This window comes from Sus scrofa, chromosome 2 (genome assembly GCF_000003025.6).
Source record: "Sus scrofa isolate TJ Tabasco breed Duroc chromosome 2, Sscrofa11.1, whole genome shotgun sequence".
Taxonomy (NCBI): domain Eukaryota; kingdom Metazoa; phylum Chordata; class Mammalia; order Artiodactyla; family Suidae; genus Sus; species Sus scrofa.
This window is the reverse complement of record NC_010444.4, coordinates 42,366,481-42,377,911: the sequence shown is the minus strand read 5'-3', so window position 1 is coordinate 42,377,911 and position 11,431 is coordinate 42,366,481.

Genomic DNA, 11,431 nt, shown 5'->3' with positions numbered 1-11,431 from the left:
TTAATAGAGTTCACTGTATGTAAACTGTTCATTCCTCCTCTTTACAAAAAACCAAATTCTCCTTATGGTGATAATGTTCATGATCATGGTAACACCATAAATTTTACTGCATACTTTCAAATATTTGATTTCATTGCATCCTCTTGATCTTCTACTTTTATTTAGTACTTTCTACATCAATTCAAACCATCATCATCTAGGATCCCTGGATTTTTTTAATGCTTTGATTGAGGAAAATCTATTTTACAGAATTGAATTAAAAACAGAACAAAAAAATCAGAACACTAGCATCTAAACCCTTTAGCCCTAATTACAGATTTCTCTAATTTAGTTGTCATGTTTGCTTTCCACCAAAGATATATCTTTTGATTGATGCATTGTGGTGGATAGCCTATAGAAGCAATGTCTAAAAATGCATACTTTCAATAAGATTAGAAAAAGACAGAAATATCACCATAGGAATAGATAATAAATGCTAATTATCTCTCTGCTCAAAGCAGAAAGTACTATATATCCAAGAACAGCTAAAGGAATTTATTATTATAAATTAATTGTTTAGCCAAGGGAGTAAAAACGAAAATGAAAACAGTGGTTCAATTATTTTGAAGTTTTACTTTTCTCCAACTACTCTGAGTTCTCTGAGCAAACAAAAATTGGCAAAAAAAAAAAAAATCCATTGCTTTTTATCAAATGATAAGCACTGAGAAATTCCAGAGTCCTGATTGCCAAAGAGTAGGGTTATGACATTTTCAAAAATAGGCATTAGTAAGCTTACACCATATCCATATATCATTTTTCTCCTGTAAAAGCTCAAATACTTCATAATAGTTATCATTTCATTCCAATAATCATAAAGGAACTTAAAATGTTATGGTTTGAGCAAGTGGGAGTATAAATTGGCACATGTACTTTGTACAATTTTTTGACATTAGTTTCTATTCCTAAGCATATACATAACAGTAATGCATGCACAATTATATCAGACAACATATACAAATGTTATAGCAGCATTATTTACAACAGCCCAAAACTAGAAATGACCCATATACCCATTAACAGGTAAATTCATATAATGGATTTATATGAAAACATACCATATAGAACCACATAGCACCATATAGAAATAATGCTACATAATGATAGTAGTGATTCTCACAAATAAAATATTATATAAAAGAAGCTAGATATAAAATAATATATACTGTATGTTCTATTTAAATAAAATTCAAAAAAAGGGAAATTAATTTATGTTCTTAAAAGTCAAGATAGCTACCTAGGAAGGGAGAGAAAGTAATAATTGGGAGGGAAGGAAAAAACATAAGGGGCACTTATAATGATTTATTTCTTGACCTGGGCAGTGGTCACATAGATACATTCGTTTTGTGACAACTGAACTACACATTTTCAATTTGTGCACTTTTCTGTATGTTTTTTATATTTCAATAAAAACACCCAAAAAATAAAATTCTGTGGTACACTAAAATTTTGTTTTATGTTACAAGTTAAATTAAGATATCATTTATAACTTAGGAATCTTTTTAACTTGAGATTTGCTTTTTAAAGAGGATTTTATCCTTAACACTCACGTTTTTTAAATTCACAGAATTACAGAGCTTTGGAGATAGAATAAACAATCAACAAGTTTGGCTCTAAGACAGGTTAGGTGACATAGCTGTGTTTAAATTAATAGCAGTGATGGGACTAAAATCCAGAACTCCATATTACATTGAAGGACTTTTTATTAAGTAAACTCCATTAGAGAGACTTGGAGTCCCTCTACAGTCTTGATGGTTTATAATGCTTAAAAGAAAAAAAAAAAAAATTGCAAGTCACTGAATGTTAGCCATTCATTCATTCTTTCGTTTCACTTGAAATAACGAATAACTGACAAAACAAAGAAGGAAAGTCATACTTGGCCTACTGGTGAGGAACTTTATAAGAATTAGCAATCCACGTCCTTTGAACATTTTTTAAAACTTACTCTTTATGAAAACATACATTTGTGTTCAACCAGATATTGTATTTTTAAAGAATAGTCTCAATACACATTGCCTCTCTTCTCTTTTTGTAAATTGTTCATAAACTAGTTTAATAGCAACAAAATCAAAAAGTGTTGATTCCTATATTAACCATAACAAAAAACGTTTTTTTTAAGTGTTGATTCCTGTTAGAAATGACCTACATTTGAGCTACCAGCAGTTCACAATATTCAAGGATACAACCATTTTTCTTTTTCTTTCCTTCAGACTTTGAAATATGGCAATTCTTCCTCTTTGGGTTTTTGTTTGTTTGTTTGTTTGTTTAAGAAAAGCTGTTCTTCTTGCTCAGAAATTTAAAATAAGCTGTGGTGACATCCTTTATGTCTGGTCCTTTCCTGTTTAATCTTTCTCTCTTTTTTTTAACTATTTTGTTTTGGAGGAGGGGGAGGAAAGACAGTTCTAAGAAAAGCTTTCATAACAGGTTCAAAAGTATAAAAGCCATTTGCAGCTACAGACATTTGTAGCCTTTATTTCTTTAGTCCTTGAAAGGGCTTTTTAAATGTTAACAGCTGGGATAAGACTGGTTGCTATACTGATTTTCCAGGCTTCGTTGTCTTTGTAGTCTTGGACTCTTCCCCACCCTTAGCCTCCCTATAACCTCCATCCCATCTTCTTTTTTAAAACAAAACGAACAAAAACAAATTAAAAAAAAAAGATTTTGTTCATCACGGCAATATGTATAGACTTTTGAGATCCCATACAGAATGACCACCTCTTATAATTTAAAGTATTAAAACTTTAATGCTTTCATTTCTTCTGTAATTGGTAATTTCATATGCCTATTTAATAATATCCTTTCATTTTAAAAATAATGACATGTCACCTACAAAGGTATTAGAACTAAAATAGCTAACAAGAAGCTTTGTTAGCTCCCCGCCTTAGAAATGCTAAAATACAATCTTCAAAACTAAATGTCAAAGAGGTGCTCATTTATGTACTCTTAAGTTTAAAAAAAAAAGGCTTAAATCATTTAAATCAATATGGTATACAGTGCTATTCTATTTTAGAAAAAAATTAAATAAACACAAAATATAAGTCTGAAACACCGTATTCCAAGATCATAACAGTGCTTATTACTTCTGGGTGGTGAGATCATAAATTTTTTTTCAAATTTTCTTCTTGCTTATGAATATATTATGTGTACATGGATTGTTTTTAATAAGGGAAAAAGTTACTCAATTAAAAAGTGCTATTTATTACTTTTTAGCACAACATATAAGCACTTAAAATTCAGGTGTATATATATATATATATATATATATATATATACACACACACACACATATGTGCTTATATTTAACTATATGTGCACTTTAGAATTATTCTAAAGTATTAACTTGCAAAATGGAAATCATGACTCTCATACAAAACAAAACAAAACAAAACAGCAACCATTAAGTCAAAATGTTAAGTGCCAGGGATTTTATTTAACTTATTAATTAACAAGAAAATCAGCAAGAAAACCAATAGAACTTGACTTACAGAGATTTATATTCTCTACTGGGGAAAAAAAAAATCCTTTTGCATTGTCAAGAATAGGAATCATCTGCATTGTTCTCAGTTTTCTACAATTTCAACTTGTATCCTTATAGAGTTGTAAAATAGCCTAGTCAATCAAAGATGATCAAAAGCACACACTCATTTGAAGTCAGATAAATCTTTAGGGTCCCTAGAAATTCAAAAATTCCCTTGAAAAGAAACCAGTGTCTTTTTTTTTTTTTTTTTGTCTATTTCCAAGTCTTTGACAAATTTTCCCGATATATTTTACTAATTAGTAAACTAACTAAAACTATTACAATTACAATTTAAATGTCTTGAAGGCAGAAAACATAGGGTCTTTTTCTGACACGTCCCCTAGAAATGTTAGGCAAAGTGTTCTGAACTTAATGTATATATAATTAAGGTATATTACAAAATATTTGAGGTAGTACAAACTTTAGAAACTTCAGACTAGTTTAAATAATGAAACAATAATATATTATAAAACATCATGAAATACTGATACGCAAAATAGGAAAAACTGTATAAAGAAATTGAGTAATTTAACATAAAATCACAATCACGATAACAAATATCCATAAAGAAATAAGTTGTCAAACAAAGCATGACCAACTCTGTTTTCCTATCAGTAACTTTCTAAAGATGAGAAAACTGAGAAAAATCTTAAAACTAAGAAAACTCCATTTACTGAACTAAATTCCCCTCCTTAGCTGAAAAACAACTGTCATCATTCTGAATATGACAATGGAGTGACTATAACCAAATCATAGAGGCATAGTTTGATGAAGAAACTGAAGCCCAAAGAATTTCAGTGACACTCTACAGTCATACCACTACTTAGATAGTCAACAATACTTCCTATTATAAAAATTATAATTCGCAGTAGTCCTACATTATATAAAACATAAGGTATAGGAGCTCCTGTTATGGCTCAGCAGAAACAAATTTGACCAGCATCCATGAGGATGCAGGTTTCATATCTGGCATTGCTGTGAGCTGTGGTGTAGGTTGCAGACATGGCTCAGATCCTGCGTGGCTGTGGCTGTAGCTGTGGCTGTGGTGTAGGCCATCAGCTACAGGTCCAATTGGATCCCTAGCCTGGGAACTTCCATATGTCGAGGGTGAGGGCCTTAAAAAAAAAAGAGTATAAACATAAAAATATAAACATATTTTAATAATTACTGGACACAGTAATGAATGAATTAACTACTAGACACAAGCACAGTGAGGGAATCCTTGATTTTTTAGACTATTGTCTTTTTTTTTTTTTTTTTTTTTGGCATTTCTTGGGTCGCTCCCGCGGCATATGTAGGTTCCCAGTCTAGGGGTCTAATCGGAGCTGTAGCCACCAGCCTATGCCAGAGGCATAGCAACGCAGGATCCGAGCTGCATCTGCAACGTACATCACAGCTCACAGCAACGCCGGATCGTTAACCCACTGAGCAAGGCCAGGGATCGAACCCGCAACCTCATGGTTCCTAGTCGGATTCGTTAACCACTGCGCCATGACGGGAACTCCTTTAGACTATTGTCTTGAAAGAGAACAATTACTTCTTAGAACTAAGAAGCCCAAATCTGTAGGATATTATTTGCAAGTTTTCACTCAATAAACATCATATATACCATATGTGAATTAACTCTACAGGTAGCAGCATAACATACTGATTAAGAACATAATCATTAGAGCCAGAGCAAGCCATTAGCTCTACTATTTTTAGATATGTGATCTTGAACATGTTATTAACCTTTACATGCCTCAATTTCCTCACCTGTAAAATAAGATAATATAAATTAACATATAAAACACTTAATGAAGAAACTGGGCACAGAGGAAGCATTATCAACATGTTTGTCAAATCACTGGCTCTAAAAATGTGGTCCTCAGACTAGCAGCAGCATCCAGAAACTTGCTACAGAATCTTCTGATATGTCCTGGTCCCACCAAGGGCCCTACCCAAGATTCAGAAACTTGGGTAGGGCCTAACAATAAAAGTTTTCACAAAAAAAATCTTCCAGGTGATTCTAATGTACACTAAAGATTGAGAGCCATTGGTACAAATTTTTATATCTCTCAAGACTTTAATATAAAGACATTAAATTAGTATTCATAGCCATTGATATACTTGGTGTTTTGTTTTTTTTAAGGCCCCACCTGCGGCATATGGAAGCTCCCAAGCTAAGGGCTGAATCGGAGCTGTAGTTGCTGGCCTACAGCATAGCCACAGCCATGCCGGATCTGAGCTGCATCTGCGACCTACGCAGCAGTTTGCAGGAACACCAGACCCTTAACCCACTGAGAAAGGCCAGGGAAAAAACCCACATCCTCACAGACACTATATTGGGTTCTTAACCCGCTGAGCCACAACAGGAACTCCCTGCACATTTCATCTTTTATCACAAAACAACTCAAAGATTTGGTTTCAAAACTGAAGGTAACTTCACATCCATTAGGATAGTTATAATCAAAAAGACAGATAATAACAAGTATTGGCCAGGATATGGAGAAATTGGACCCTTAATACATTGCTGGTGAGAATGTAGAATGATGGAGTCACCTTGGAAAACAGTCTGACAGTTTCTCCAAAAGATAACCACTGAGTAATCTCACGACCCAGCAATTCTACTCCCAGACATAAACCCAAGAGAACTAAAAACTTGTTCACACAAAAACTTGTACATAAATGTTCATAACATCATTATTCATAATAGTCAAACAGTGGAAACAACCCAAATGCACATGAAGTGATGAATGAATAAACAAAATGTGGTATATCCACATGATGGCATTTTACTCAGCTATAAAAAAAGGAATAAAGTACTGATACATGCCACAATATGGATAAGCCTTGAAAACATTATGCTAAATTAAACCAATCCCAAGAGAACACATATTGTATGATTCCATTTATATGAAATGGCTAGAATAGGCAAATCAATAGGTTAGTGGTTGCCTATGGCCGGGGGAAGTGGAAGGAAAACAGAGAGACTGCTTATGGATATAGGGCTTCTTTTGAGGATGATAAAATTGATTGTGGTGATAACTGCACAACTCTGTGACTATATTTAAAAAATTTAATTGTGTACTTTAAATAGGTGAATTATGAGGTATGTGTACTATATCTCAATAAATCTATTATTTAAAAAGCCTAAAGGCTGGAGTTCCCGTCGTGGCTCAGTGGTTAACGAATCCGACTAGGAACCATGAGGTCATGGGTTTGATCCCTGGCCTTGCTCAGTGGGTTAGAGATCTGGCATTGCTGTGAGCTGTGGTGTGGGTTGCAGATGTAGCTCAGATCCCGAGTTGCTGTGGCTCCGGCGAAGGCTTGTGGCTATGGCTCCGATCAACCCTTAGCCTGGGAACCTCCATATGCCGCGAGAGCGGCCCAAAAAATGGCAAAAAGACAAACAAACAAACAAACAAAAAAAAAAACAAAGAAGCCTAAAGGCATATGCAAAAATATTATTGATGGAAAATATTTGTAATACAAAAATTGATGCAATTACAAAAATCTGTACCTAAATCCTAAATTATATTATCTGGAAGAGAGGGAAGGAAGAATAGGGCAAAAGGAAAGGTATTAAATTCTTTCCACATCTGACAGGAAAGTCAAGAGATACTAATACACAGTTTTAATCTTGATTAGAGAAAAAATTAAAATATAACCTTTAATAATACTGAAAAGAAAATGTATATCCCGTAAGAAAAAACAAACGAGAAGGGATTACATTTAGATGTTAACTAGCTACCTCACAACTATGGCACTGAGAGAGGGTGATTTTTATTCCCTCTTTACTTTCCACATTTTCTGCAAAGGGTTGTTTTACCTTGGTGTTAAGTTTGCTTACCTTTGTGATTGTTTTTTAAAATCCAATTTTATTTACTCATGTATTAGTTTATGGTTAATTTTTAATATGATAAGATAAAAAGTATGGTGGAAAGTCTCCCTGCTATCAGGGCACCTCAGCCTCCAAGCCATCACCATAAGCGTGGAGTCTACAAACATTATGTTATTTCTTAAGTATCTTTGTGGAAATATTTGATGCATACATTAATTCTTTTTTATATTTTTAATAAAAATATAGTGTAATATATACACCTTCTCCACTTTGCTTTTTTTTTTTTTTTTTTTTTTTTTTTTTTTTTAGGGCCGTACCCGCAGCATATGGAAGTTCCCAGACTAGAAGTCAAATCTGAGCTACAGTTGTCGGTCTATACCTCAGCTCACAGCAATGCCAGATCCTTAACCCACTGAGCGGGGTCAGGGATCAAACCTGAGTCCTCATTGGTACTAGTCGGGTTCATTACTGCTGAGCTACAATGGGAACTCCTACTTTGCTTTTTTTTATTCTACAATATATTTTAAAGATTGTCCCATATCAGTACCTGCAGAGCTTCCTCTTTCTTTTTAATGGCTACATGGTGTATGGTTGGCCACACTGTATGGATTACCATAATTTAGCCTCATATTGACATACTACTTTTATAATTGCTAAGAACAGCAAAGTGATTTTGGAAAAAAAAAACACTAGAATGTTCTCATTCACTTTTTCCCTAAAAAAAAAAAAGAAAGAAAGATATCACCTATCACCTATTGATTTAAACTCATAAGCTCTCATTGACAATAACTATTGGAATATTTTTGCTTTATGTATAGAGATCTTATGACTAGATTAGAAGATATGTATCTACAACAATTTTATTGAAGCAATTTTTTTTTTTAATGGCGGCATATGGAAGTTCCCAGGATGGGGATGGAACGCTTGCCTCCACAGTGACCTAAGCCACTGCAGTCAGATTCTTAACCTACTGTGCCACAACAGAACTCCATATTGAAGCAATTTTACAAGAAAATGCATTTTCATCTTTCTTTTCATTCTGTATTTTCTGAATATATAAAAAACAAGCCAATATTTGTCACCCAATTTTTTTTTTTTTTTTGTCTTTTGTCTTTTTTGTTGTTGTTGTTGCTATTTCTTGGGCCGCTCCCGCGGCATATGGAGGTTCCCAGGCTAGGGGTTGAATCGGAGCTGTAGCCACCGGCCTACACCAGAGCCACAGCAACGTGGGATCCGAGTCGAGTCTGCAACCTACACCACAGCTCACGGCAACGCCAGATAGTTAACCCACTGAGCAAGGGCAGGGACCGAACCCGCAACCTCATGGTTCCTAGTCGGATTCGTTAACCACTGCGCCACGACGGGAACTCCCACCCAATTTTAAATTACAGTAGCACTGTGGCAAATTTGTACGTGCTATGGACAGAATAGGAATTAACTTATCATCAACCCACAAATATTTTTTTTATACCTTGTCTTGAATTCCATGGTAGGCTACAGTTCCCTTTATATTACACCTTTAAAATCAGCTTCAAGATAAGTTTCATCTCCTGTCTCCCACAGTTGAACACATTCTTCAAGTATTTGTCCCTTGGCTTCGGTGACACTTAACTCTCATTGTTATACTTCTACATCTTTTTTAAGAGAATTTTTCACAGTGCCCATGGTGTGTGGAAGTTCCTGGGCCAGTAATTGAACCTGCACCACAGCAGTGACAACACCAGATCCTTTAACCACTAGGCCACCAGGGAACTTCTACATTTCCATTTCAGGCTCTTCTTCCTCGTTCTACCCTTATATATTCTTTGTTTTTTCTTTTTCCAAGTGCCTTTCTTCTACATGTTCACTGGGTGAAAAAAAATCACTGTTTCAGTTTGCCCATTATCTCTGGGTGATGGGTGATTTCCAAATTTATGGCTTTCTCCTAACTTTGAAGCCCATATTTCTAACCGTCTACCAGACAACTTCACTTGGTATCCCACTAATACTTTAACATGTCTAAAATAAAAAAAAACTTATCTTACCACATAAACTTGCTCCTCTCTGATCACATCCATTAACATATGAATTAATATGCTAACACAACAAAATTTATTAGTCATGGTTTATATATAGGTCATGGAGTTCCCATCATGGTGCAGCAGAACTGAATCCGACTAGGAACCATGAGGTTGTGGGTTCAATCCCTGGTCTCACTCAACGGGTTAAGGATCTGGCATTGCCGTGAGCTGTGGTGTAAGCTGCAGACTCGGCTTGGATCCTGCATTGCTGTGGCTGTGGCCTAAGCTGGCAGCTGTAGCTCCAACTGGACCCCTAGCCTAGGAACCTCCATATGCCATGGGTGCGGCCCTAAAAAGCAAAAATAAATAAATAAATTAAATAAGTCATGGTGCTAAGCTTGGTTCCTACACAAAAGAATCTCATAGTCTAGAATAGCCAGTAAGACATGCATCTTTGTTCATACCTCTACTATAGCACATATTTTTGTTGTAAATAGTGACTAACCAAGTTAAATAAAAGGCAGTAGTAGAAAATAATATTTGAATGGATGACTGAAATCAGAATGTAGACCTTCAATTATAGACTTAGTTATATCAACTTAAATCTGTATATTTAGGAAACTCCAAGCAAGAAGTTTTTGAGCAGTAGAGGATCTACATTCCATTTTCAGGTGATGCATCTGGCCAGGTTGTGTAAATGGATGTAACTGGGGAACTGTCAGAGGATGGGAGGTTACTACAAATCTATGGAAATAGATGATTCAAACCTGAACATACAGAGTGGGAGATTCAAACTCAAGGCTTTGATCAAGTTATATAGAGTTCTGTCTCAGAATATGATACTTTTGTGCTTATCAAGTTTCAGTCACACAAGATACTAACTATTCCTAAATATATGCCCCACCCTGCCTCCACTGTTTTTCAAGGCCTAGCTCAAAATACTTTTGGGGAAGAATTTTCCTCAGCTAAAATGAACTGCTCCCAGAGCATTTTATCTGTAACTTACTAGTGCCACTTAATAATTCTTCCTCTAACAAGCTGTAAACTCCTTGAGGTAAAGGATTACCCATTATTTATTCTGGTTTTCCTCAAATTTAGCACACAGCCTGACACATACTAAGCACCCTATATAAATGCTGAGTTATATTGACACAATGGAAAGTGCATGGGTTTTTGGAGTTAGACAAACTTAAGGACTGAAACCCAGCTTAGCCACTTACTCATTAGCTATATGATTATGAGCAAGTATTTAACTTTTCTTAAGCTTCATTATCTATAAAATAAAAATTCTTGCAAATTGCTCTGAAGCTTTGAAATCAATTATTTAAAAAAACCTAGCAAAGTGTATAGCATATAGCGACTATTCAATAAATAAATTATAATTAGGACCCTAGGAATTTTTTTTAGCCTCAGATAAAACAGCAGATTTTTTTGTACAGAGCATATGCAACAGAGCCTTTATTTTTTCTTTAGGTTTGTTAATTATGCTTACTTATGACTCCCTGTGGTTGAAGGATATTAATACATACATTCAACAAATATTTATAAATACCTACTACATGCTAAGCATTGATATATAAAAATGTGAAAGGCATGTTCCTACATTCAGCAAGTTTTTTTAAATTCCCACCAGGGATCCTACAGAGCCTCCTCTCCTTGTCTTTATTACCAAAGAAAGGACGCCGCTGAATTTCTGAGCCTTATTAAATACCACTCTATTTCATTACATAATATCAATCTTCCTTTATTAATTCAAAAAACTTAACTACTTTGTGTCAGGCATTGTGCTAGAAGATACAGAAACAAACAAAAAATATGGAAAAGTCCCAACCCCGAAGAAGGTATTTAAGAGTATTTTCTCCTTATTTTTACAAAACAAGAAAGAATAGTACTGAGGTCTGTGCCACATATGCATTTCAATTACACCATAACTTCATCCTTACCTATAGCCTTCTTTATATGAAACTGAGCAAAATCTGATAAAAATGATCCAGTTTTTATTATCTCCTTGTTACTTTTTGGCTTTTAATCTTGTTTTATGATAACTCGAAGATG